The sequence below is a fragment of the Pinus tabuliformis genome, chromosome 2_2 (genome assembly GCF_031772625.1).
Source record: "Pinus tabuliformis cultivar Carrire ecotype Pingquan chromosome 2_2, CPIR1, whole genome shotgun sequence".
NCBI classification, from domain to species: Eukaryota; Viridiplantae; Streptophyta; class Pinopsida; order Pinales; family Pinaceae; genus Pinus; species Pinus tabuliformis.
In genome coordinates, this window is record NC_142300.1 from 403603258 (window position 1) to 403629390 (window position 26133).

Here is a 26133-nt window from a genome sequence, read left to right on the forward strand (position 1 = left end):
CCCTATTTAATAGGAATTTTCCTCCATTAGATTTTGTAGTTCCTTTAGGCTCTTCCTTTAACTGCATGCACCATCCATACAATTCAAATAATTATACAACTAATAGTACACTCCCATTGAACTTCAATCTCAACTTGGTGAATCTCAAATATGACATGCATGAGTCATTTGGGGTTGAATTATGAGTTAATTGGTTGAACACATGAAGCACACTGCTAGAACTCCTACTAGTTCCTCCAACAATTGGAACTAGTTTAGTTGACTTTAACTCAGCTAAACTGAATTTATTAATTACAACTCAAAATAAACTCAACCAGGGCTCCTATAAAGTAGGAGACACTCTACATGACTCAAGTTAAACCCCCAACTTTAATTAATTGAACCAACTAAGTGAAATTAACTTAGTTAACTCATTCTCGTTGTCTTGTGACATGTAATTATATTTTTCCTCCTAATTTAATTCAAGGGAAAATTAAATAGAGATTTTCTTGTTGCATTTTCAATAGAAAGCACAAGGATAGTGTGGTATGTCACGAAATTGATCTTAGCATGCCATCCTCAGCCATCGATTAACTCGTCTAGAAAGTTATTTTGGGAAGTTTTGTCTTTTTTCTTTTGCAAATTAAAGAACTAAATTGCTCCTGTCTATAGAATGATGCGGCCATATGTATATTATGATAGTATTTATAGTATAGTAGATAGTATTATGTAGTTGTTCAGATTTTTATATGTAATTATGTAACTATAAACATGTATGATCTCAATCTATCCTCATGGGTCAGTTTATACTTATGGGTATTTAGGAGTAGATGGTCAATAATGCTTAAGGTATATAGTTATATTTGAATTCAGAAAATGTATCCCCTGAGTATTTCTGCTACGACCTTGATGGACTCACCTAGACCTCTCAATCTTTCTTCATGAGACATGAGAGATCCAACTAGATGATCAAATTGAAGGGTAGACAAACCTTTACATTCTTCAATTATTATAGCAACATGGTTCCGTTTTGGTGTTAGAGATCTTAATACCTTTTTAACCACAAACTCATTGTTTAATATTTCTCCAAGAGTAGCCAACTTATTAACTATGTCTTTTACTCCCACACAATAATCACTTACATTTTCAGTTTCTTGCATCTTCAAATTCTCAAATTCTATTTTTACCATCTTTAACTTAACAACTTTGACTTGATCATTGCCTTCATAGGATTCCTTTCGAATGTGCCAAGCATCATTAATAGTTTTTGCACCTACAATTATTGTAAATAGACTCTTATTCAGAGCTATTTGGATATGAAATAAAGCTTTAGCATTCTATTTCTTATTTTACTTTTTAGCTAACTCTATCATTAGCTCTAAGGATCGTCTTGTGCCTTTACATATCTAGTTTCTACGATTTCCCATAAATATTTTCCTATTAAAAAGGTCATCATTTTGATACGCCAATAATAATTATCACTTCCATTAAATTCATGAATGGGCAACGTATTAGACATGATTAACCTATGCTCTGATACCAATTGAAGATTCTGAAAACTCGAGAAAATTCTTTAAACACGGGAAAAATATAATTGTAAAGAAAATAAAATAACTTACAACCCTTTTATTAAATCACGAACAACCAAACACAAATCTCTAGTAAATGCTCTAAAGGAATAATCTTCTATTATTATTTCATTATTTTCGTCTTTTTCTACATGATTTATTCTCCTTACATTTAGTCATTGAAAATAGATTGGTAGTTAAAAACTGACAAGTGGTTTTTATACCAAACTTTAGCTAAACTAAAATTAAAGAAACAATATTAAAAGTAATTGTTATTTATATTAATTTTTCATGCATCAATTAATAACAAGTTTCACCTTAGCCAACAACCCAACTTCGATGATACTAGATATCACCCTTGCTAGTTCGATTATTTTCCATATGTTTGATTTCGTGGAGGTAATTTAGCTAATTTGAAGGTTTTTAAGATTGAAACTAGCTATGTTGTATCAGCTATGTCCATTCATGTTTAGGATGCCAAGATCTAAACCTTGAGCAAAGGTCGAGCCCTTAACATATATGAAGATATGACTCCATTAATATGATGGTTGTCATGAGCATCAAAATAAGAGGTTTCTCTCTAGGTGAGCATCAACATAAGAGGTTGCTCTCCAGGTTTTATTGTATTTCACTGTTACATATCATTACATATACAATGCAGGCAATATATATTTCATAGGGGTTAAAAGGCCCAAGGCCACACGCCCATCATGGAAAAGCACAAGGCCAAAGGGTCATACATATATAACATTGTGTTTTAAGGCTGAGAGGCCATATAAAAATTCCATCGGTAGTTTTCACCCATCACATAGAGGATTCAAGGCCCTGAGGCCATAGCTCTCCCACCAATCACATAGAGGATTCAAGGCCCTGAGGCCATAGCTCCATTACGCAAGCTGAGGGACCAGGCACAGGAGCTTGAAGACCATGGGGTCATAAAGTGAATGCATATTTTTTGTGGGGTTGTTCATGCTCGAATTCCAAGGCCATGGGTCATAAATCCATAGCAGGTGTCAAAGGCTAAGCATGCTAGAATGGATTCAAAGGCAAATGGTCATATATTTAGTGCACAAAATTTGGAATCTCGTGAAACCATAGATATCACAGTTGAGAAGATCAATTTCTTAACACACCACTTTGGGTATTGTGGAGGAGAAGTTAAAATATGAAGGGTTTGTTCTTAGTGGAAAAGTAGGGAGGAGGAAACACAAATTTACACACACAATAAACTTCTATTCATTAAAACTTCTCACATACACAATTACCAAGTTGTGGCTGTTGGATCTTCTGGCCTCATACATCTCACACACAGACTTGCTTGATTACAATTGAACCAAATCATGGGTATATAAACCATAACTTACCAAATATAGAATCTTGCAAACTCAAACTAGACTTGACTCAAATCTAGATCAAGTGTTCATGCAAACTCACACTAAATTAGACTTTTCCAAATATAGACTAAACTCGAACTAACTCACATTTACTCAAATTAACTCACACTAAATAAAATTAACTCACACTCTTAATATAAAATGCATTGCATGCAAGAGTAATTACTATTTCCGAAACTCCCCCTTAATTACAACTATATGAATCAACATAACTTAAACATGTCAACTATGCCTTCTAGGCTTATAAAGAAAAATTGAATGAATCATCACTTAAACATGCCTACTAGCCTAAGCCTCAACTAGGCTAACAATGACTCGAATTTTTTATAATGTTTGATTTTCTTTTTCCCTTTCTTCCAAATTCCGTATCCTCGAATTTGTTTCATTCTCGGTTGCACTTTCTTGCTATAGGCTTCATATTTCTTCGCTTGCTTCTGCTGCAATTATTCTTTGACTTCTCTTGTATTTTTTCTAAGAATAAATATGATCATGTATTCTACAACTTCCTCTTCAAATATTCACTCAACAATGGACTACTGCCACAACTCTTCATCTTCAAACTACGTTCTTCACTCTACTTCTTGTTCTTCATATTCATTATTTTCTTTCTGCCATATTTCTTGATAGTGGAATTTAATTTATTCTTGACTCCATTGCTCAAAGATTGTTTCAATACTTTCTTCTTTGTCTTCACAAATTTTCATGTCTTTATATTCACTTTCATCATCAAGTACTACTACTTTTAGCCTGTAATATTCACACTCAAGGTCATTCATATGCTTACATGTAAAGTCATAATCACTCTCTTTTTTCTCATTGACCATTTCATGTAATTCTTTTATTCCAACTACTTCTTTAAGACTCATCAATTTGGTCAATTGGTGTTTCAATCCGTTCTTTAATGAGCTTCAAATATGCATCAAATTTACCAACAACTTTGTTTCCAACTTCAACTACCATGGTATTTTGAACACTTGTGTATTAAAAAATAATGTTAAAAAAATATTCATTATGCTTCACAGTGAGAGCCTTTTCCTCTCCCTCTTCATTCTCTACCTCTTCAACTTCATTGAAACTATATTCCACTATAATGTCGTTTTTAGTTATTCTCATAAAAAACCCTTGAATCAGTTTATCCTCTTCTTGATAATCAACTGCTACTAGATCACGCATTGCTTCATGAGAAGTTCCAACCTTTGCTTCATAATTTGCTGCGATAGTGACAACTTCAACCTTCACTTCTTCATCAAACATGGCACTTACCATATTGCCACAATAAATGCTTGTTTCAAAAAATATACCACAAGTGTCATTAACATAATATTCATCCACCCTATGGTGGGATATCTGAGTATCTGAGCATGCATGTGCTCATTAACAATTTCAACGTCACCAAATTCATCAGTTGTAGGTGGACTCACCAATTCACACCTCACTTTGCAGTCATCGACATGTCTTTCATCATAATGGGATTCACCATCATCTGCACCACCCACATGAATATTTTCTTGCTCTTCTTCACACACATAGACTTCAACTTCTCTTTTTACAATGTTTGTTGGAACTTCTTCATCCATATGCATGTTTGCATAATGGGTTTCACTTTTTTAGTATTCATGACCATCATCCACTTTCGATTAGGATTCTCCAAGCTCTGTTGTCCGCCTAGAGCCTTACTTATCTACTCTCAAATCTACGACTGAATTCTCTATTGATTCTTCAATATATTGTGATAGATCTTGTTGTTGCATGCCACTTACCTTTGTACCAAACTCTGCTTCCAATATCTTCCACGCTTCCTAGAAATATGTAGTTTTTTCTACCTTGCACAAAGATTTATTATCCAATTATTGTTTTATAAAATCAAATGCTAAAACATCACATACTTCATCATATGGGTTATTAAACCGATACTTAATCAATCTTTACCACAGAAAAAATTTCGTCTTAGCACTCCAAATTTCAAAATTCTTACGAAAAAACTTAGGAGGTGGCAGAAAATCCAAGCTACACCAATCATCCGCAATTTCTCCTTCATCTCCTGCTAGATTTCCAGTGCCTCGACTGTAGCCTATGCCTCTTTTATCATGGCAATGATCATTGAATCCTCTTTTCGATTTCTTCTATTGATATGTTTTAGTTGCACTTTGTGACCCATGATTGTTGTCTTTCTTTTATCTTCTTTCCTTATTACAAGATGCTTCCTTCCATATCACCACCAAAAAAAATTGTGATTTTCAATATGTAAGCCTGTAAAGCACAAACTTCACTAGATATGAATCCAAAAACATTATGAAACTTGAAAAAACACAAAAAAAAAAAAAAAAAAAAAAGTTTTGAAAAGAGTTATCCTCTCAAAAACCTGAACACATTTCAAATAAAACCCTTTTCCTTTTATTTTAATTCTCTTTTATAAAAGAAAAATAAAAAAACCCTTTAGAAAATCTCCTCTCTCTTTTTATAAACCCTTATAATCCTTCGGAAATCTTCATAAGCCTTACAAACCCTTTTATTATTTTATTTTTAAATACTATGCACCTCTAAAACAATCTTTAACAATCCTTTAATAAACGTATCGAATAACCTCAAAGACTCATTCTTTAATATTCCTTTAATAAAGCTTTTCGTAGAGCCTTTATAAGCTTCCCAAAATATATTCGAAGGACAGTTTTCGATACACCAAAAAAACAAACCACTTTTTTTTAATAAATATCCTCACGAATAACTGTGTTGTGACACTATTAATTGACCTTTGACTTGGATTTAAAGAAAATGTTTTTCTTTTCTACGGGAGTTGCAATGTAAAAAGGGCTGAACATTTACTAACGCGCATCTTCTTGGGCGTTTTCTACATTATAGCACGGGCCTTTGCAGGTGACGTTACTGTTGTTCCTTTAATATAAGAAAAAAAGAAATCTCCACACATACTGTTGTTGATTCCTTGGCTCTCCCTCAGCTCTTTAAACATGGCCTCATTTCCTTGGCTCTCCCTCAGCTCTTTAAACATGGCCTCATTTTCTTATTGGAAATGCAGAGAGGAAGAAACACAAATTCACACACAATAAATTTATATTCATTAAAACTTTTCACATACAAAATTAACTTGTAGTTCTTGGCTTTTCTTGCCTCATACAATCACTAGCATATAAAGTACTAAATATAGAATCTGGCAAACTCTACCTAAACTCAACTCAATAAATTATTCTAAATTTAGACTGAACTTAAATTAACTCACACTAACTTAAGTTAACTCAAACTTGTGATATAAACTTAATAATCATTGTTTCCAATACTCCAAACATCTAAATATGACAATAATTACTATTGCTAACCCTCCAAGCAGTTAGGAAATTGTTCCAAGTAACGATAAGGTTGTGATTATCTCCTGACGTTGTTCTCTATCAGCCTTCCCGACTCGACTTGGGTAGAATAAAGTTGTAATTACAGGATTGCCTTATTTCATTTAATTAGTTCGCATGTTTACAAATTGTTGAACGGCAAATATCGCGGAAATTGTATAAATAATTGAAGTTCGTTCCGTTGTCCATGGTGTTTGATTATTTTCCTTTTGATGAATTGATCTATTTTGCCATATATTCTTGTATTCGGTATCTCACATGTAGTTAAAAAATCACACTACTACAGAGAAGGGATTTTAAGACATTATTTACGATAATTTTTAGTAAATTGTTTTAATTTGAGACCAAAAAAATGTAAATGGTTTTAATTATGGTTGTTAATCAAATTAAAATTTAGTCTTCAAAAAATATCTCTATAAATACAATAAAATAACATAAGTATTATTGTTTCTTAAAAAACAATTCATTTTTGTCTTTGAAGAGATTATAACTATAATTAAAAACATTTGTCTTTAAATCTAATTATAAAACGTGAATATTTTTGTTTCTTCAATGATTAATTCATATCATGACACAATGCAATCAATCCACCAACCTCCTAATTGCAAAGCAGTATTCTTCCATTAAACTAAAACTTTTTAATCAAAAAAATAGAAATATACCATCATATTAGTGAAGAAAACTTATGTTGCATATTGCTACCTAACAAATTTCAGACCAAGTAAAAAGAATGTACATGATATTATCACATCATCTCGTACTAGGGTAGGTAATCTACGTTATCAAATAATGATACATGTTAATTAACGAAGCTTAATTGACTAAATTAGCATACCTTGCAAGATGTTTCAAGATTTTTAATTGAATTTTACCGGAATGTTGATTTGAAAAATATTCCAAAATCAGATATATAGAAGTCGAGTGAGATTAAAATTTTTCAAGAATACTCTTGTCCATCTCACTCTAAAGTTTTTCCGGAGTTGACAAACAAAACTCCTTTTCAAGATTTCCTCGTCATTTAATCCAATAAAGTTGATGGAATATTCCATGTTTGATAAGATGAAGGTTGAGGTGGAGCTTTATGTCTCTCCTCAGGCCTTCCGGGAGATAACTGATCATTCAATTTCATTTACTCCACGCGATGTAGCCCACCATCGACATTCAAAATGTCTCACTCTTTGTCTGAGTGGTGAGGGGGATTTGTCTCCTCTTCATCCACTATTCTAAGTTCTAAGTCCTAAGTCTTGAGCTACAACAACCATTTCTTTTGCATAAAAACATGCAGTAAAACCTGCTTGAATGAATGGACAGATAAATGGATGTGATGAAATATATAGATTTATTTAATTTTATATTTATTAACCTATAAGTTAAGGTATTCTTATAAGATCTACTCAACTAAATTTGCATCCATAGCATGTTATTCATGGATAAGGGAAAAATTATAAACAAAGAAAACGATTATTTAACCAATAAATTAAAAATGGATTAAAGCAAGTATTTTCACATAATACTTTCATCATATCATTCAAATAATGGTTCTGCTCATCCTTCCTTCAGGTGTCAAGTTTTTAATGAAAAGAAATAAATCAAAAATTTCAGAAAATATTTTACAAAACTTGGATCAATCTCAAAAATGGTGAGGAAACAAAAAAAAATTTAATAAGTTAACAAGTGTGTTTTATTTTAAAATGAGACTTCATAATTTTTAAGGGAACCAATGTGACTCGTTTATTTAGTAATAAGACTCGGAGAGCCTCTACTTTTAGAAAATAAAAATATGTCTGGTTAAGATTTCATATTTTGAGAAGATTCTTCATTGTATATATAGATCGATGAAACTTAAGTTACTATTCTAGATTTATAAATTTTTAGCATTATATAAATTAAATGTCTAATAAATTAAATAGCATAATGATAAATTTTTTGATCGCTATATTAATTTAATCAACACACTTTTAGACCACCTAATTTTTCCATTGATCTGTAAATAGATATCTACCTGAATATTTCTAACGAAAAGAGTAAATAAGAGGAGACCACTAAGAATGATAATTATGTTTAATACCACCTCAATCCAATGTCACTTTGGTTCCAAATAATTGCCAAATGTGCAAAAATATTAAATCCAATCCCTGAGTTCAATTGTACTCAATGATATCTAGCTTAAAGCTTAAGGATGGTTACTAGAGAAATAATAAGAAAAACCCAAAAAAGTAACATCAACCATACGTTAACGTGACGAGGCAAATTGAGTACAACGTTCTTTCTATCCATCTGAGTACAACGTTCTTTCTTCCAATGGTAGTGTCCATTTGTAGATGCCATAGTGGAATGTACGGTCTCCAGTCAAGTAGCGAGGATGCAGAGTGTCAATTTTCCCTTAGATAAAGGGTAGTAGATTGTCCTTTTCAAGGTTATATCAAATGGATTTACTGCCTCGCAACATTAATTATTTTGTTTTTTGCATTCTTAGTCAAGTAACCAAGGTGCAAAGTCTTAATTTTTCCCACTTAAAGGGTAGTAGATCGTCCTTTCCAAGGTTAGGTCAAATGGATTTACTGCGTCTCGACATTAATTGCTTGTTTTTGTGCTTTATTTTTTCGGACATGTTACTATTTTTTAGATAGCCAATACATACCAACACCCTCCAACTACCTGTAAAAATCCTCATCTCTTCAAAACACCTCATTTAAACCCAAGAACCCCATTTTCCACAATATACATGATAATGGTTAAAGAGTTTCAAGGAAGAACTTGCTAATAAAAATCTCAATGGATTATTATCTGTCTATCTGATTTATTGGTGTTGCAAAATTCTACATTGGGATAGTTATATATAATTGGGATAGCTATTTATATGGTATAATTTTAATATTAAAAATTTTAAGTGTATTTGATTTAGTAATAGCATTTTTTAGAAAGACATCTAAAAGAAGTATTGTGAGATCTAATTTTTTTTTGTTAAATAATTAATATAATAAGGAAAAAATTTGGAAAAAATCAAAATTAATATAACTAGGAATGCAATTAACTCAAATTTAAACCATGCATAAATATTAAAAATTTATCCTTAGATAAAATCCAATGAAAAATCTAGATAGAAGTTACTAAAATGGATGTTATTTAATTGTTCTAAGGTTCTAACCTACATATAACCAAAATATGTCAAAACATTAAAACATAATATATAACTAAAATAAGTGCAAAAATTATAAGAATTAAACAATGTTTATCAATTTTTTTGTGATATTATTATGGTTTGAAGGCTAAATTTACGTCACATGTTATAAAGTATCACAAAAAAATGTAAGGAATTTATATAGAATTTCTTGAAATGTGTATGATCTTATAATAACTTACATGGGATGCTATAAAATATCCTATCAAATTTAGGGCTAATCCCCACCAAACTATACCAAAAATGTAACATGTTACTCTTTGCATCCAGTCCATGAGGAAGATAGAATGATACACCTTGGGTAGATATTGAAATAAGAATATTAGGAGCAACACATTCATAATTTAAGTGATTTCTCCCCTTTTTATAACGTTTGCCACAACCAACCATAACACCACCTCACAAATAAAAAGGTATTCAGAATCAATTCAAATGAGAATAGAATCAAGACTACGTAGGATTTATGGCAATGACTAACTAACTACTATAAAATATTTATTTATCTCTACATTCATGTAAAAATATATCTCCATCTCTAATGTTTAAACAAACTTAAGAGAATCTAAGCATCTAAAGATATGTGAATCCAAAGGCTCTATCAATTTAGATGCTAAAAGAATTTAGAAAAATGGCAATCAACACAAACCTATGGAAATGGGAGTATGACAAAGATGTCAAACATAAATCTTTTGAGAGAGAGTAGGTAACGAAGAGCAATTAAATGAGCATCCCACACAAGTTTCCCAAGTCCCACTACAAGTGATTCCTTTGACACATATGTAAGCCAAAGCTGCAGCCAAATATGCCATAAATGTAGGCATCACTACTAGAACGCGGAACAATCACAACACCAACCAACTTATCATCTAGGTAGATGCACATTAGGTTTTTACTAATATAGAGAATATGGAATAAAGGGGGGTTTATTTCAAATACAATGGTATATACAGGAAAATTGTCTTGTTCCATCTCTGGATAACTTTTCTTCTTGGGTCCAATACTATTCAAAGTACATGTTTATCTCATGGTTGATGAACTTGGAATTTGGTTGGAAAAAAACCGAACCAACATTGGATTCCCAGTGGAGATGGTTTCTCTTATCGAAAATAATGAATAGAAAGATGGAGTTTTAATCTAAGTGCAAGCAAAACACCCTTCACATGTGCCTCTATGTCTCCACTAGGCTGGAAATGTCACTGTTGCCATTGATTCTTCCCCCAGTCCTTGAGATATATGTTGTTCCTGAAATTATCTCATTCCAGATTGGGTAGTCAAGCACCCATAACTAGATTTCTCTCTTTAGTCTTGGATGTTAGGGTAGGTCTTGTTGGTAGAACCCAAGTTTCCCTCCCGGTTTAATCAATGTTAGCTGTTACCTAGAGGATATTCCTAAACTTTGCATTGGGACCTTCATTGTGATTGATGTTGATGATGATAGCCCCTCCACTTCTACTTCCAGTGAAAAATAATGGCTTCCTTCTCTTATAATTATCTTCCTCTTGCATAGTGATATATTTATCTTTGGTCCTGATTGGCACTACCTTCTAATTTTACCCTTTTATAGTCCCTATTTTTATTTTTATTTTTTCTAAATCTAAGAGTTTCCTTTGGCACTCCCACATTGCTATTTTGACTTGTGTACTTTCTAGCCTCATTGACCCTCTTTTATCACTTGTGAACATAAAATAATGATTATCTTTCTAATATATTCTACACTTTTAACATTAACTTGCCTTAATCTTCACAGTCTAGTCATATATCCATAATAATGTCCAAGGTGCCTATTACAACAAAAATATATTCATACAAGAAGCACTTTCTTCTCAATTTTACCCCATTTTCCCTAATTCCACAAGAATCCTTCAGTAAATACTTCAAAAAATGATGAAGGACAATGTTACATCCTGAGTGTCTCAACATCCTTCATTCCTTTGGAGGAAAGCATGAAAACCAACACTTGTAAAGACAGAGAAATAAATATGAATCGGGAGAGGAGCTCCTTTGTTAGAGAAGAACAACTTCTATGTTTGAAGATGAAGACCAATAATTTATGAGATTCAAGAGTAGGAAAACAACTTTCAATAGTAGCTAGACAAGTTGGTGAAATTGGGGGATTGTTAATACCCCACCAAGGTTTAAGTCTCTCTAATGAGACACTTGTGCTTGTGCTTGTGCTCATGTTAGTTGTACACCAATACTTTCAATAGAAATTGGGGGCAAGTGCAAGTCTTGGGAATATTTGGTAGAATATATACCCCTCACCCTAGACCTCGTTTCCAAAGGATTTTAGCTAGAATGTTGTTGGTTGCATTGACTACTAGATGGAGTTAGACATGCTAGATTCACTCTGATAAGTTGAAGCCAATCAACAATGAAAGAAAAGTTGTTGAGTCCCTTTCATTCAACCAGATTACAATTTGAATATATATTATAAGTTACCTCCTAGTTAATCAATTCATAATACAATTTAATCATTTCAATGATGTTAAATAACACATTAATGACCTAGATATATATTGTGCAGAAAAAAGGCAACAAATATTATTCCATTCAAAAGGAAAAGAATACATGTACTAGAAGATTGGTTCGATGATGCTCCATAGAAACAATAGCAACAACCCATGCAATATGTCCCATATTAGAATTCATGGCCCTTACAAGAAAGGCATTAGTTACAAAACCGTAAATTTGCACCTCATAATTGCTAATAAATTGTTTCATTGTAGCAATTATGAATTGAAGAAACACCATCACGTGGAGATTTCAAGGTCATTGAAGATAGATGGGCTAAGCGTGCACACAATGTTGCTAAAAGAAAAAGACATGTGTTTGTTAGGTAAGTCTAAACTAGGGTATCAACTCCTTTATCCTTGCACTAACAAAATCCCAAGGAATACCATAAGACTGGATCAATTCTAGTTTATCCCAAAATTAGTGTTGGTGAAAATTTATAGAAAAGTTAATATGAAATACAAATCAGTGTAAAATAGATGAGGACTTAATATCATGAACAAAATTAAAACAATATTTCATTATATTTGAACATCTGTATAAATTTTAAAAGATACTAACCTGCAAATTTAGACTCTAAGTTAATGTTCTGTGGATCAATATCATGTAATATACCCTTGACTGTTGCCTTCTCTACAAGCATGGGTATAGCTGCAGAGTAAGCAATTTTTGCAAGACTAGAGATTGAGTTAATAGACTTGGCCCCAATCTTATTGTATTCCTAATTACTCAAACTCATACTGCCATCCTAAGACCTATTAGTCACATTGTTAGTTACAATATCAGAGAAACAAAAGGGTTTAGATTTTAGAGAAAAAAATCCATAACTTTTTTGGATAGATTGAGTAAGAGAATTTGAGGCTGCTTGAAGCTTATACCCATCACCCTCTTAGAGGTTTCTGAAGTTCCTTGTTTGGGCATGAAGAAATTTCATTTTCAACTGAATAGTACCCCATGCATGTCTCACTGGTGCAACGAAGCAATATATAAGCCAAATAGTCCAATCACCACATAAGCATGGAAAATGTATCTTGAAATGGTTGTATAATCTCAACAAATGATTTTGTTAATGTAACATATGTTTCTACTCAGAGTGATTTTCCCTTGATGTAGATGGATATTGGTATCCACCTACCTATTCCACTTGGACCCCCAAAATTGTTTCTTCAAGTTCTTTAGTTTCCTTAATTGTAGCACAATTTACTATTTTTGGCAGTTTTTTGGGTCCTAAACTTTCGGAGCCGTTTTGAGGCCGTAAACGACGTTATTTTAGGAAAAGCATAGGTAGCTAATACTATATTTTAACTCTATATTCATTGTCAGCAGTTGCATTCCTTGTATAGATCTTTCTAACGAGGTATCATGTGTGTCAAACAGAGATTGTATGCCATAGTTATGACCCTGGGAAGTTGATGTACCAACTTACCCCAACGGGGCACATAGTTTGGCTTTTCATCTCCTAGGGTTAGGTTTTTGAATGTTTAGGGTTTTCCATTGTTTCTCAGTAATAAATAGGCCTTCAAGCCTCATTGTAACATGAGTCAAAGGCATGTAGCCACCACATCTCTTCTCAGAGATAAGCTACCATTGCCCGAGCTAATTTATTTCCATTTTGTATGTAAGCATATTTCAGTTCTTTGATATTAATGAAATGAAATTTTATTTACGCTGCATATTTGTGTATATGTTTATATCTATAATTTGTTGCATTCCTGTTTAAATTCAAATCATTGGTATCAAAGCAGTCTTCTCTTTCTCGATCCCTCTTTTCATGTCCCCAATAAGGTCGAGGTATAAGAAGTTACAGCTCGATTTGGATGAACCTTTGTAAGATCAACCTCGCAAACCCCAACAGCCACTCATGGCGGTAGAAAATAAAGATGAGGGAGTAAGATATCTTATCAGGATCATGCTTGAGGAGGCCGTCTAGAAACAAAGTAACTGGATGATGGAAAACTTTTCCAAGATCCTTCAATGGTTTCCCACGAGTGGCGCATCCACATCTAGCAGCCACTCTAGACACGCCACTCCTTTTAAGGTTAAAATAAACTTTGACATTCCCATATTTGAGGGCCAAATAGATGCAGACATCATATGTAAATGGTTAAACCTTCGAAAAGGATATTTTTATGTTCATGACATTTCTAGCCGAGAAAACATTACTTTTTCTCTTCTCAAAGTCGCCCCCCACGTCAAGGACTAATGGGAAACCTACTATGAGAATAAGGATGAAAGTACACCCTCATTGTTTTTAGCCACACTGATCCAGGTGGATGTCGGTGGCCACCCATCGATCCCATTTGGACCCCCACAACTGTCTCTTTCAATTTTTCAGTTTCCTTAAGTATAGCGCAGTTTACTATTTTTAGCAGTTTTTCGGGTCCTAAACTTCCGGAGCCGTTTTGAGGCCCTAAATGACGTTTTTTGGGAAATCTACTGCCAGTGTTTTTTCTGATAAAAATCGTCTCTTTCCGTCGTAGTCCTCAGAGAGATCTTTCCAACGGGCTATCATGCACGTCAAACGGAGATAATACGACCAATTCGCAACCCCGGGAAGTTGGCTGTCCAACTCACCCCAAAACGAGGCCCACAATTTGGCGTTTCATCTTCTAGGGTTAGGTTTTGGAATGTGAAGGGTTTTCCATTGTTTCTCAATAACAAATAGGCCTTCAAGCCTCATTGTAAAGACAGTTGGGAATAGTTCAGAGGCATGTAGCCGACACATCTCTTCTTAGAGATAAGCTACCATCGCCCTAGCTGGGTTATTTCTATTTCTATTTGTAAGCATATTTCAGTATTTTCCATTAATGAAATGAAGTGTTATTTCCGCTGCATATCTTTATTTATGGTTATCTCTATATTTTATTGCGTTCTTGTTTAAATCCGGATCAGTGGTATCAGAGAAGTCTGCTTTTTCTCTGTTTTTCTTTGCATGTCCCCAACGAGGTCGGGATATAAGGAGTTAGGGCTTGAATTGGTCGAACCTTTGCAAGACCAGCCTCGCAAATCTCGATGACCTCCCATGGCGGATGAGAAGAATGACGAGGGGGTAGGAGATCCTATCAGAATCTTGCTCAAAGAAGCCCTCGAGCGGCAAAGGAACACGATGATGGATAGCTTTGTGCAGATCCTTCAACGGCTACCCAGAGGCGACACATCAGCTTCCAACAGCTACTCTGGAAACGCCACACCATTTAAGGTACAAGTTAATTTTGAAATCCCCATCTTCGAGGGTCAAATAGACACAGATGTTGTAGATAAATGGTTAAATCTGCTAGATGGGTATTTTTCTGTTCATGAATTTTCAAGTCGGGAAAAGATTGTTTTCTCTCTTCTCAAAGCAGCCCCCCACGTCAAGGACTGGTGGGAAACATACTGCGAGCAAAAGGATGAAAGTACAGGCTCACTATTTTCAGCCGCCCCCAGTTGGAATGACTTCCGGGATGCCATCAAGGAGCAGTACTACCCTGTCAAAAGCTATGAGGACAAATACATCAAATGGACCACACTGCGGTAGGGACAAGACCAAGATGTGCCAGAGTTCACAAATATTTTTCATACCCTTCGCACACAATTGGGTATCAAAGATTCTGAGCTGCATCTGGTACTCAAATACCGCGGCTGCCTACACAGATACATCCAAGAAGAGATGGAGTTCTTGAACATTTCCTCACTCGGCACAACATACCGATACGCCATCAAAATCGAGCAAAATTTCAAACAGAAGAAGCGAGACTTTGGATCTGCAAATCTGAAGCCCAAAGGACAAAGCCAAGGCGGGGTGACCCAAGACAACCCCTCGAAGCTGCAAGAAAAGAACAACACCATGAAGCCGAAGAAGGACACAGGAAAGTGGTGTGAGTTCCACAAGAGTCCCACTCATAACACAAGTGAGTGTTAGACCAAGCAATCATTGGTGGCCGAGTTGAAGGCTTCCGAATCAGATGCATGTTTTGACTCTGAGCCAGAACCCGACAAGGGGGATGGCAAAGGGAAGCAAATCATTGATGCGGATCCTAGTGCCACTATTGCCACTGCCAAGATCCAGAAGAATGAGCCCAAAGAGCCAGAGGAGGGGGAACGTCTTTTCCACTCATAGATGTGGGTGAAGGGTTCGCCGCTGCAATTCATTGTCGATAGTGGTAGCCAAAAGAACCTCGTTTCAGCAGAGGTCGTGAAGCGGTTGGGCCTACCAACTACACCACACCCACAACCATACAGTATCGGGTGGCTTCACGAAGGACGAGATCTCAAAGTTCGCCAGCAGTGCCGCCTTCCCTACAGCATCAAGGCCTTCATAGATGAGGTATTGTGGGATGTTACACCTCTGGATGTTTGTGATGTACTATTAGGCCATCCATACTTGTGGACGCGACATGCTGTGTATGAGTCAAGGCCTCGCGTTGTCATTATTTCTTTGGATAATTCATTATACAGGATACCAGAGGTAGCTCCACCTACTGCCACCTCTTTGATCACTGCTAAGAAAGGCAGCAAGCTCATCTCACAGACTAGGAAATTTATTTTCTGTCTGGTTCGCTCCCAAAGTAAGGGGAAGATCGGTTCTACATCCATGACCCCCGCAAAGGGTTCGTCCACGCAGCAGTAGCAACATAGGGATACAGTCATGACAGAACACAGGAACAACTTATCCTTACCCAGAGGGGTACCACACAAGTTTCAAGTGGGCGACAAAGTTTGGTTACATCTGTAGAGAGAACGCCTTACCAGAACCCATCAGAAACTCAGACCACTTCGACATGGTCCTTACACCAGTAACAAGGTTGTGGGCAACAATGCTTTGAAGCACAACATTCCTCCATTCCTTCACTTGCACCAATTGTTCAATGTGGACCATCGCCGCCCATGCTTCCCACCATTTCTGGACACATCAGAGATTGCAGAATAGCTCACGAGAGACCCAGCTCAGCAGAAGCTTCCTCATCTCAAGGAGGAACTCAACGCAATGGGGACCATTGCTTCATAAGGGGAGAGGAATGATCTAGGTGGATGTTGGTGGCCACCCACCTATCCCATTTGGAACCCCACAACTGTCTCTTTCAATCTTTCAGTTTCCTTAATTATAGCGCAGTTTACTACTTTTAGCTGTTTTTCGAGTCCTAAACTTCCGGAGCCGTTTTGAGGCCCTAAACAACATTTTTTGGGAAATCTACCGCCAGTGATTTTTCTGATAAAAATCGTATTTTCCGTCATATTCCTCGGAGAGATCTTTCCAACGGGCTATCATGCGCGTCAAACGGAGATAATACGACCAATTCGCGACCCCGGGAAGTTGGTTGTCCAACTCACCCCAAAATGGGGCCCACAATTTGGCGTTTCATCTTCTAGGGTTAGGTTTTGGAATGTGAAGGGTTTTCCATTGTTTCTCAATAATAAATAGGCCTTTGAGCCTCATTGTAAAGACAGTTGGGAATAGTTCAGAGGCATGTAGCCGACACATCTCTTCTCAGAGATAAGCTACCATCGCCCTAGCTGGGTTATTTCTATTTCTATTTGTAAGCATATTTCAATATTTTCCATTAATGAAATGAAGTGTTATTTCCGCTGCATATCTGTCTTTATGGTTATCTCTATATTTTATTGTGTTCCTGTTTAAATCCGGATCACACACCCACTTGGAATTCGTTTTGGGATGCCATCAAGGAGTAGTACTACCCTATCAGGAGCTATGAGGATAAATATATAAAGGGGACCATGCTGCAGCAGGGAAGTAACCAAGACGTGTCAGAGTTCACCAATGTTTTTCATACCCTTTGCACGAATTTGGTTATCAAGGATTCTAAGAAACATTTGGTACTCAAGTAACTCAAGTATCGTGGCTTCCTACATAGGTACATCCAGGATGAGATGGATTTCCAGGACATATCCTCACTTGGTACGACATATAGATATGCTGTCAAGATCGAGCAGAAGATTAAACGGAAAAAGAAAAACTTTGGATCTACGAATCCAAAGCAAGGGAAAGGTGCCCCCAAAGCATATAAAAAAGGACAAAGCCAAGGCGGGCAGCCTAGGGCAACCTGCCAAAGCCACAAGAAAATAAAAACACTGCGAAGCCAAAGAAGGACATGGGAATGTGGTGTGAGTTCCATAATATCTCCACTCACAACAGAAGTGAGCGTTGGGCCAAGTAATCACTAGTGGCCTAGCTAAAGGCTTTTGAATTAGATGAATGTTCTGACTCTGAGTCAAAACCCAACAAGGAGAATGACAAAGGGAAGCAGATTATTGATGTGGAGCCCAATGCCACTGTTTCCACCATGAAGATTCAGAAGGAGGAACCTAAAGATCCAGAGGAGGAAGAGTGCCTCTTCCACTCCTAGATTTGGGTAAAGGGTTCCCCGCTACAGTTCATTGTTAATAGCGGAAGTTAAAGGAACCTCATTTCAGTAGAGGTCATGAAGAGACTTGGCTTACCCACCACAACACACCCACAACCGTACACCATCGGGTGGCTTGACCAAGGATGGGATCCCCATGTTAGCCAATAGTGTCGCCTTTCGTAGAGCACCAAGCCCTTCACGAATGAGGTATTATGTGTAGTTTCTCCTTTTGATGTTTGTGATGTATTATTAGGCCAACCATAAATCTTGTGGAAGCGACATGTTGTGTATGAGTCAAGGCCTAGTGTTATTATTGTTACCTTGGGTAATAAGTTGTACAGGATACTGGAGGTAGCACTGTCTACCACAATCTCTTTCGTCACTACAAAACAATGTAGTAAGCTCATTTCCAGAACTGGGAAATTAGTTTTCTTGAAGATACGCCCTCAGGGAAAGAAGAATATGGTGGCCATGACCTCCAAAGAGGGCCCCTCCACATGACAACAATAGATGGACAAGGTCGTCGAGGAGTACAAGGACATCTTCACCTCCCCTACAGGGGTGCCACTGCACTGCCATGTCAACCACTCCATCAATCTTACCCTAGGTGCATCGTTGCCCAATGGACCAATCTATTGGTGCTCTATTATGGAGAATAGCAAAATCAAGAGGCAGAATTAGAAGCTGCTATAGAAAGGTCACATCCAATTGAGTTCATCACCTTGTGGGAGCCCGATCATGTTGGTACAGAAGAAGGACAGGACTTGGAGACTCTGTATTGACTATCAGGCACTACACAAGATCATTGTCTGGAATAGGTACCCAATCCCATGGATTGATGACCTTCTGGACCATCTCAAGGGGCGAAACATATTTTAGCAAGATCGAATTAAAGTCTAGATATCACCATGTACCAATCGAACCCTTTGATGTGTGGAATACTACCTTCAAAGCCAAGGAGGGCCATTTTGAATGGTTGGTTATGCCTTTCAGGTTGACAAATGCTCCTACAACCTTCATGAGGCCGGCAGATGACATCTTGTGGCCATTCGCCAACTCATTTGTAGTGGTATACTTAGATTATATCCTAGTCTTCATCCAGAGTTGGGAAGAGCAGCTCCACCACATCTGATAGGTTCTCCAAACACTGCAGCAACACAAGTTGTGTGCCAATTTGGAGAAATGCACTTTTGGCATGACTGAGCTTTAGTATCTGGGATACATTATTTATGAACGGTGGGTGCATGTGGATCTAGCCATGATGCAAGTCATTCGGGATTAGCCATCCCCAACCACTCTAATGGAGCTCTGCAACTTTCTGGGTCTTGCCAATTTCTACCGCAGGTTCATGTTGGGGATCTCTCATAATTCTTGGCCCTTGAGTCAAGTCACCATGGGAGGAGTGAAAGAAAAACTCTTTTGGTCTAAATCTCAACAAAATTTGTTCACAGAGTTGAAACATTGCCCCTACTCTACACCAATGCTCACATTACCAGACTTATAACAACCATTTAAGATCGAGTTAGATGCCTCTAACTATGCTCTTAGTGTAGTCCTTACTCAACAGGGGCATCGAGTGGAATATCGAAATGACACACTTTCAGACATAGTCCAGAAGTATCCCACTTATGAAAAAGAGATATATTCCATTGTGCAGGCCTGGCAACAATGGATGCATTACATTTTGGGGAAGGAAACGGTCATCCACATAGACCATCGACCCTTGCAGTTCATACAGATGCAAGGGAATTTGTAGAATGATAACAATTATAATTGGTCCACATACCTTCAATAGTTCCATTTAAATATCAAGTAAAAGAAGGGAAACACCAATAATGTTGCACATTGCCTCAATCAACCCCCAATCATGCCATTAACCACCATGCTCAACTCTTCTAGGCACGAGACTTCTAATTGCCCACTTCTCTACAAAAGTGACCCAGAATTTGGCCACACATACCATATGCTCTTGGAGGGTCAGCAAGTGCCAGATTTTAACCTCCAGGATGCACTGTTATGCCACCTGGGACGCATTTGTGTTCTTTCAAGTGAGTGTGCCAAGATTATTTGGGAAGAGCACTACAGTTGGCTAGCTGAGCATTTCAGGATCGAGAAAATAGTTGCAGTATTGTAGAGGTATTTCTATTCACTGAATCTTTGACAGGATGTTAGCAAGTACATCGTATCCTGCACTAGTTGCACCATTTCCAAACTGACCATCAAGAAGCAAGGCCTCTGTACACTGTTTCCTACCCCCAGTCTACCTTAGGAATCCATCTCCATGGATTACATGTCGGGCCTTCCTTCTACTAAGCATGATAACAACTGTGTTGTTTTGGTCATCGACAAATTCTCGAAGATGGTCATTATGGTGACCTACAAGAAGAATATCATAGTAGAAGCCACTGCTAAACTCTTCTATGAACGAGTGTGGGTACACTTTGGGATCCCACAGTCTATCATCTCAGATCGAGACAAAAGGTTCCTCAGTACATTTTGGTCCCGTCTTTGGTCGATGGTGGACACCAAGCTCACTAATTCCGTAACTTTCCATCCCCAAACTGATGGCCAGACATAGGTCGTCAGTAGGATGATCCATACACATTCTGTGCATGTAAAACTCAAAGCATCCACCCACATGGGATGAAAGCTTCCCATATGTCCAGCACAACTATAACTGGGCTCTCCATAGCTCGACTGGCCAAACCCTTTTCAGATGGGCTTGGGATTCCAGCCACTATGTCCCATTGATGTGCCATACCATTTTCAACTACTCATGCAGATTCAAATCATATCAAGTCTGAAGCTGACAAGGCAAACAACTCCATTGAGAACATTCATCACATCGACCAATAATTCCATGACATATTGGACAGAGCCAATGCTAAGTACAAGTAGTGGCATGATCAATATCGGGTACCACACAAGTTCTAGGTGGGTGACAAAGTTTGGCTGCATTTCCAGAAGGAGCACCTTGCTGGGAACCACCGCAAGCTTCACCTACTCCGATATGGGCCATAAACCACCAAAAAGGAAATAGGAGCAATGCCTTTGAGCTCAGTATTCCACAATTATTTGGTTTGCAACCAGTGTTCAATGTGGATGCCTTCAGCGCTACTTTACACCATTGTTGGAAACATCCGACATTGCCTAACAACACACACCAACAGAGTTAAACTTAGACTGCATGGAACAAGCCACAACCGATTGAATCATGCAATCATAGATCAAGAACATCAGACAACAAAGGATCCAACTATATCAAGTTGTCAAAGCAGGCCAACTCCTTCACCAAGGCAAGTGGCTCACCAAGGAACAAGTTCAACAGAAGTTTCCTCATCTCATGGAGGAACTCAACACAATGGGTACCATTGCTTCCTACAGGGGGAGGAATCATCCAAGTGATTATTGGTAACCACCCACCTATTCCACTTGGACCCCCACCATTGTTTCTTTCATTTTTTTAGTTTCCTTAATTGTAGCACAATATACTATTTTTTGGCAATTTTTTAGATGTGGAAATTCTGCAACCATTTTGAGGCCCTAAACAATGTTTTTTGGGAAAACCACCAATGGTGAATATAAGTTTTCAACTCAATATTTGTTGTCAACAGTTGTATTCCTTGTATAGATCTTTCTAACGAGATATTGGGTGCGTCAATTGAAGATGGTATGTCAAAGTTACGACCCCCGGAAGTTGATGTACCAAATTACCCCAACGGGGCCCATAATTTGGTGTTTCATCTCCTAGGTTTAGGTTTTTGGATGTTTAGGTTTTTCCATTATTAATAAATAATAAATAGGCCTTCAAGCCTCATTGTAACATGGTTCAAAGGCATGTAGACGCAACATCTCTTCTCAGATATAAGCTACCATCGCTCAAGCTTGTTTATTTCCATTTTTTATGTAAGCATATTTCAATTATTTGCTATAATGAAATGAAGTTTTATTTCTGTTGCATCCCTTTTTGTATGGTTATATCTGTAACTTGTTGTGTTCCTATTTAAATTCAAATCATCGCTATTATTCACTTCTTGCAATAATAGAACTTTGAGTTCTTGAGCACCATTTCTATTGAAAAACAACATTAAGCAATCTCTCAAGCACAAATAAACCCATAGATACTACATCAGTGAGACTTGCAACTATGCTTGATAATAAGGCACTAGGCCCTTGAGTTACCTTTGCATCAGCATTAATCCTTTTTTGCTTCTCTCTACAATTCTCTTTGGTCATATCCTTAAAATCTTTTCCATCAAAATTCAATTTTAGTCAAGCAATTTTCTTCTACCTCATCCTAATGTTCCTCTATTCACAATATTTTTGGCACTCTCTATTCTCCCTCAATCATCCTATATGGAAACTATTCCCTTGAGATTCTTCAGTCAATCTTGCATTGGATTCTGATACCTGTTGTTGTGACTTTGTGTTTATAGTGGCTGTTGGGAAGGTGCACAAAAGGAATCAAATGAAAACTTCTTGCTTGATAAGGATGCCTTTGTACTTTCCATGACTAGTTTTGAGCCATCCACTCCAGACACCAATGACCCATGCACAAAAATATCACTATGATGTTGCCCTAAAACTGGATTACCTCCACTGGTCAGCTCAAAAGAATTACTTGATTGGAGTTCTGCAACACTACTTTCCTTATTACTATCCAACTTTTTCAAGGTAGATGGCTCTGAATCTATAGTACATCTATCATATAAAGTGTTAATGAGGGTAATATCATTTTTTAATGTATCACATTTCTTCGTTATCTTCAAATGTCCCTCTCCTGATGTTCCAGCACACATAGCCCAAGTCCTCTCTTGATCAATATCCATAACGTTTTGAGGTTAAGAAGATAAGCTTAGAAAGGTCTCAAATAATATGCAACGATGATAATCACTTGTGTCAAAAATCATTCCTTCATCATCTGATAGATCCTCCTCATCAAGGCCTTCTACAGTCCTTTACCACTTTCTTCCTACCTCAAAAAAAGCATTGCTTCGTATGAGAACATACTCAGTGTAGTGAACCCAAAAAGTGGTATATTTAAATTGCACATGTTTATTACTATTACAAGGGGTATCTGATGGTTAATCTAGAGGAAGAGATGGTTGTTTTTCTCCTCATAATATTGAATTGGCTATCCATACATCTGACTTGATTCTGGATATTCTAGGCTTGGGATCTCTGCTTGTATCCATGGATGGATTTCAAAGATAATGATGTGTGAATAACATCAAAGTGGATGAAATTTCATGTGTTCCACTAGTAGAAACCATAATAGAGGCCGAAGAGAAATAATTAAGACACTCACCAAGTTCTTGAGGAAACCTCTCTGTGGCATCAACATCTCTAGACTTGTTTGCATCTTATAAGCATTTCATATACTCCAAAAGAATGTACTAGGGAACAGAATATTGTGTTTTGGAAATGCAATTTCTTCCATGGGTTGAATTGTTATGCTGATCCAAGGGTGGAGGCGAATGAGAAACAAAGGCCTTTGCAAAATTGTGAGAAGTTAAATTGGATCAATGGATGCCTCCAATAGAGGATAACAACAAGAAGGGTGGCATAACATACATGAACCTTGTTTAGGAAAAAGGCGGTATGACATGAAAGATACGGATGGGGCAGGGTAATCCTCTACCACAAATTCATCCATAAAATCATAAAGATATGTAGATGAGAAAATGGTAGCAAGGGAAAGCTCTAAAATGGCAGTCTGAATTTTTCACTTTCCCTTCGAAATAGATATTCTAGACAACCTACCTAATTATGTACATTTAGGCATGCTTGATAACATTCATAAATACCTAATTTTAAGAAGCATTATACAATTTGTGTCAAACAAGTGAAAATTGGGTCTGTAAAACTTGTATTTTAAATAATAAATCCTGTAAGACCTTGCTATAAAATGAAGAAATTTTCTAGTTTTGTACAAAGACAAAGGAAAATAAAAGGAACTCAGTTAATATAAAGTGGGAAACAAAAGTACCTTATGAAAAAGTAAATAGAAATAAGGCCACTAGCATGAGTTATGCTACCTCACTTCCCATAATTGTATTGCAAAACAAATCAAATGTAAATTTATTTAACTTGGAAAAAATATTACAAATTACAATTTGTAACCAAGAAGATAGGAAGAAGAGACATTAGTAAAGGAAAAATATGGTAATAAGCCAAAAAAATTGGTCAGCCTTGATTCTCAAAACATTCTTTAAAAATATAAAAGGAACTAGTTTTCTTCTAAACGAAGGAAAACAAAAGCCATAAAGACAATATTTCAGTTTCAATGTTTGGAATTGTTCTAAATAATTATAAAGAACTTATTTCCTTAAGGACCAGCCATCAAAATAAGTAAGTAATTTAAGGTAAGGACACTAGTAACACCTATATTCTAGTTTTTTCTAATTAAAATTGTTCAAATGCAAAAAAAAATATTCTTTATAACGGAAAATATTGCATAAAAAATGCACAAAAACAAAACATAAATTGGGATTTTGCATTAAGATATAATATATGACATCACAATCCAAGATTCTATCACAAAATTATCTTCACTATTGGGAATACATCCTTTAGACTTGTCAATAGGCACTCCATCAAAGAAGGGGAGCAAGCATGTAGTCCTTGCTGAAGAATAAGTGGTCATAGGCTCATACATGTCAACATGAACCAATAGTTGAGAATCGTGCCTCCCATCACAATAAAGCAATGCATCCTTTGTAAAACAACCAACACCTAAAGCATTAAAATTCCAAATATTATGGGGTCAATATTGATATCATCACAACTTAGAATAAGTAAGGCCCAATATGTGAAATATGTCATCAAATTTTCACTACAAAAGTATTCTATTAGGTCTAAGGACATCATAAAGGAAGCCTTCATAAATTCTTCAAACGTTTTGTTGAAATAACTAAGAAAAAACTTATCTAAAAAAATGTTTCAAACCGTAGGAGATAGATGATCCAAAAACCATAATTCCGCAGCTATAGGGCAATGCTACTTAGAAACAATATTTAGATCAACCACAACATAAGGTTGTTAGAAGCCCTAGTTCCATGGTCACAAAAAACTAATATTCCACCAGCCAAAAGCTTCATATAGATGTTTCAGAAATAAGGAACATAAATGGACTAAAACCTTAATTCCACAATCACAAAGCAACAATGATTACACTAGTGAAAAGTCATAGGTTTTTTGCTGGAAAATTCCTTAAATAAAACAATAGGAAACCCTAATGTAGGGAACTCAAATATTGTGAATTTTGATGTAGAAAATAGTCTTAAATAACTTGAAATAAGGTGGACTATTCTATCTAATAAAATCACCATGAAAAATCATCCTCTTCTAGAAAAATCTATAAACAACATAAAACCAACCACATACCATAGTTTGTAATTGTCAAAACTAGTCCCACCAAGTCAACAGAGAAATCTGTTAACATCAACACCCTATTTGGCTAAGAATGTCACAAAACACAGGGGTGGAAAGGGTGGGAGGGGATCATATTTGATCTGAAAGTAAATCATGAAACTAACTCTGAGTGGGGACTAGGGAACCTACTCATAGTTAAGTTGATACATTGGCACCTTTTCAAGGCCTTTGCACTTGAGACTCGAGAAGGATTAGGAGAATTTTGGTTATATGATAATCCACAATCATTATGAGGGATATGAAATACTTTACAACCCCATGGATTGCAAGATAGCAAGCCTCATGCTCAAAAATCAAAATAAAGTAAAAAGGTTCCAACGATAGAGTCTTTTCATGTGCTAAGGGGCACAAAATAGCCAAGTG

The 26133-nt window shown here is 36.3% G+C and overlaps 1 pseudogene; it reads right to left on the bottom strand.

Annotated features, from left to right (window-relative positions):
- Window positions 1-8895: 8895 nt before the first annotated feature.
- Window positions 8896-26133, bottom strand: part of LOC149192982 (cyclic nucleotide-gated ion channel 2-like) — a 76023-nt pseudogene continuing 58785 nt past the window's right edge.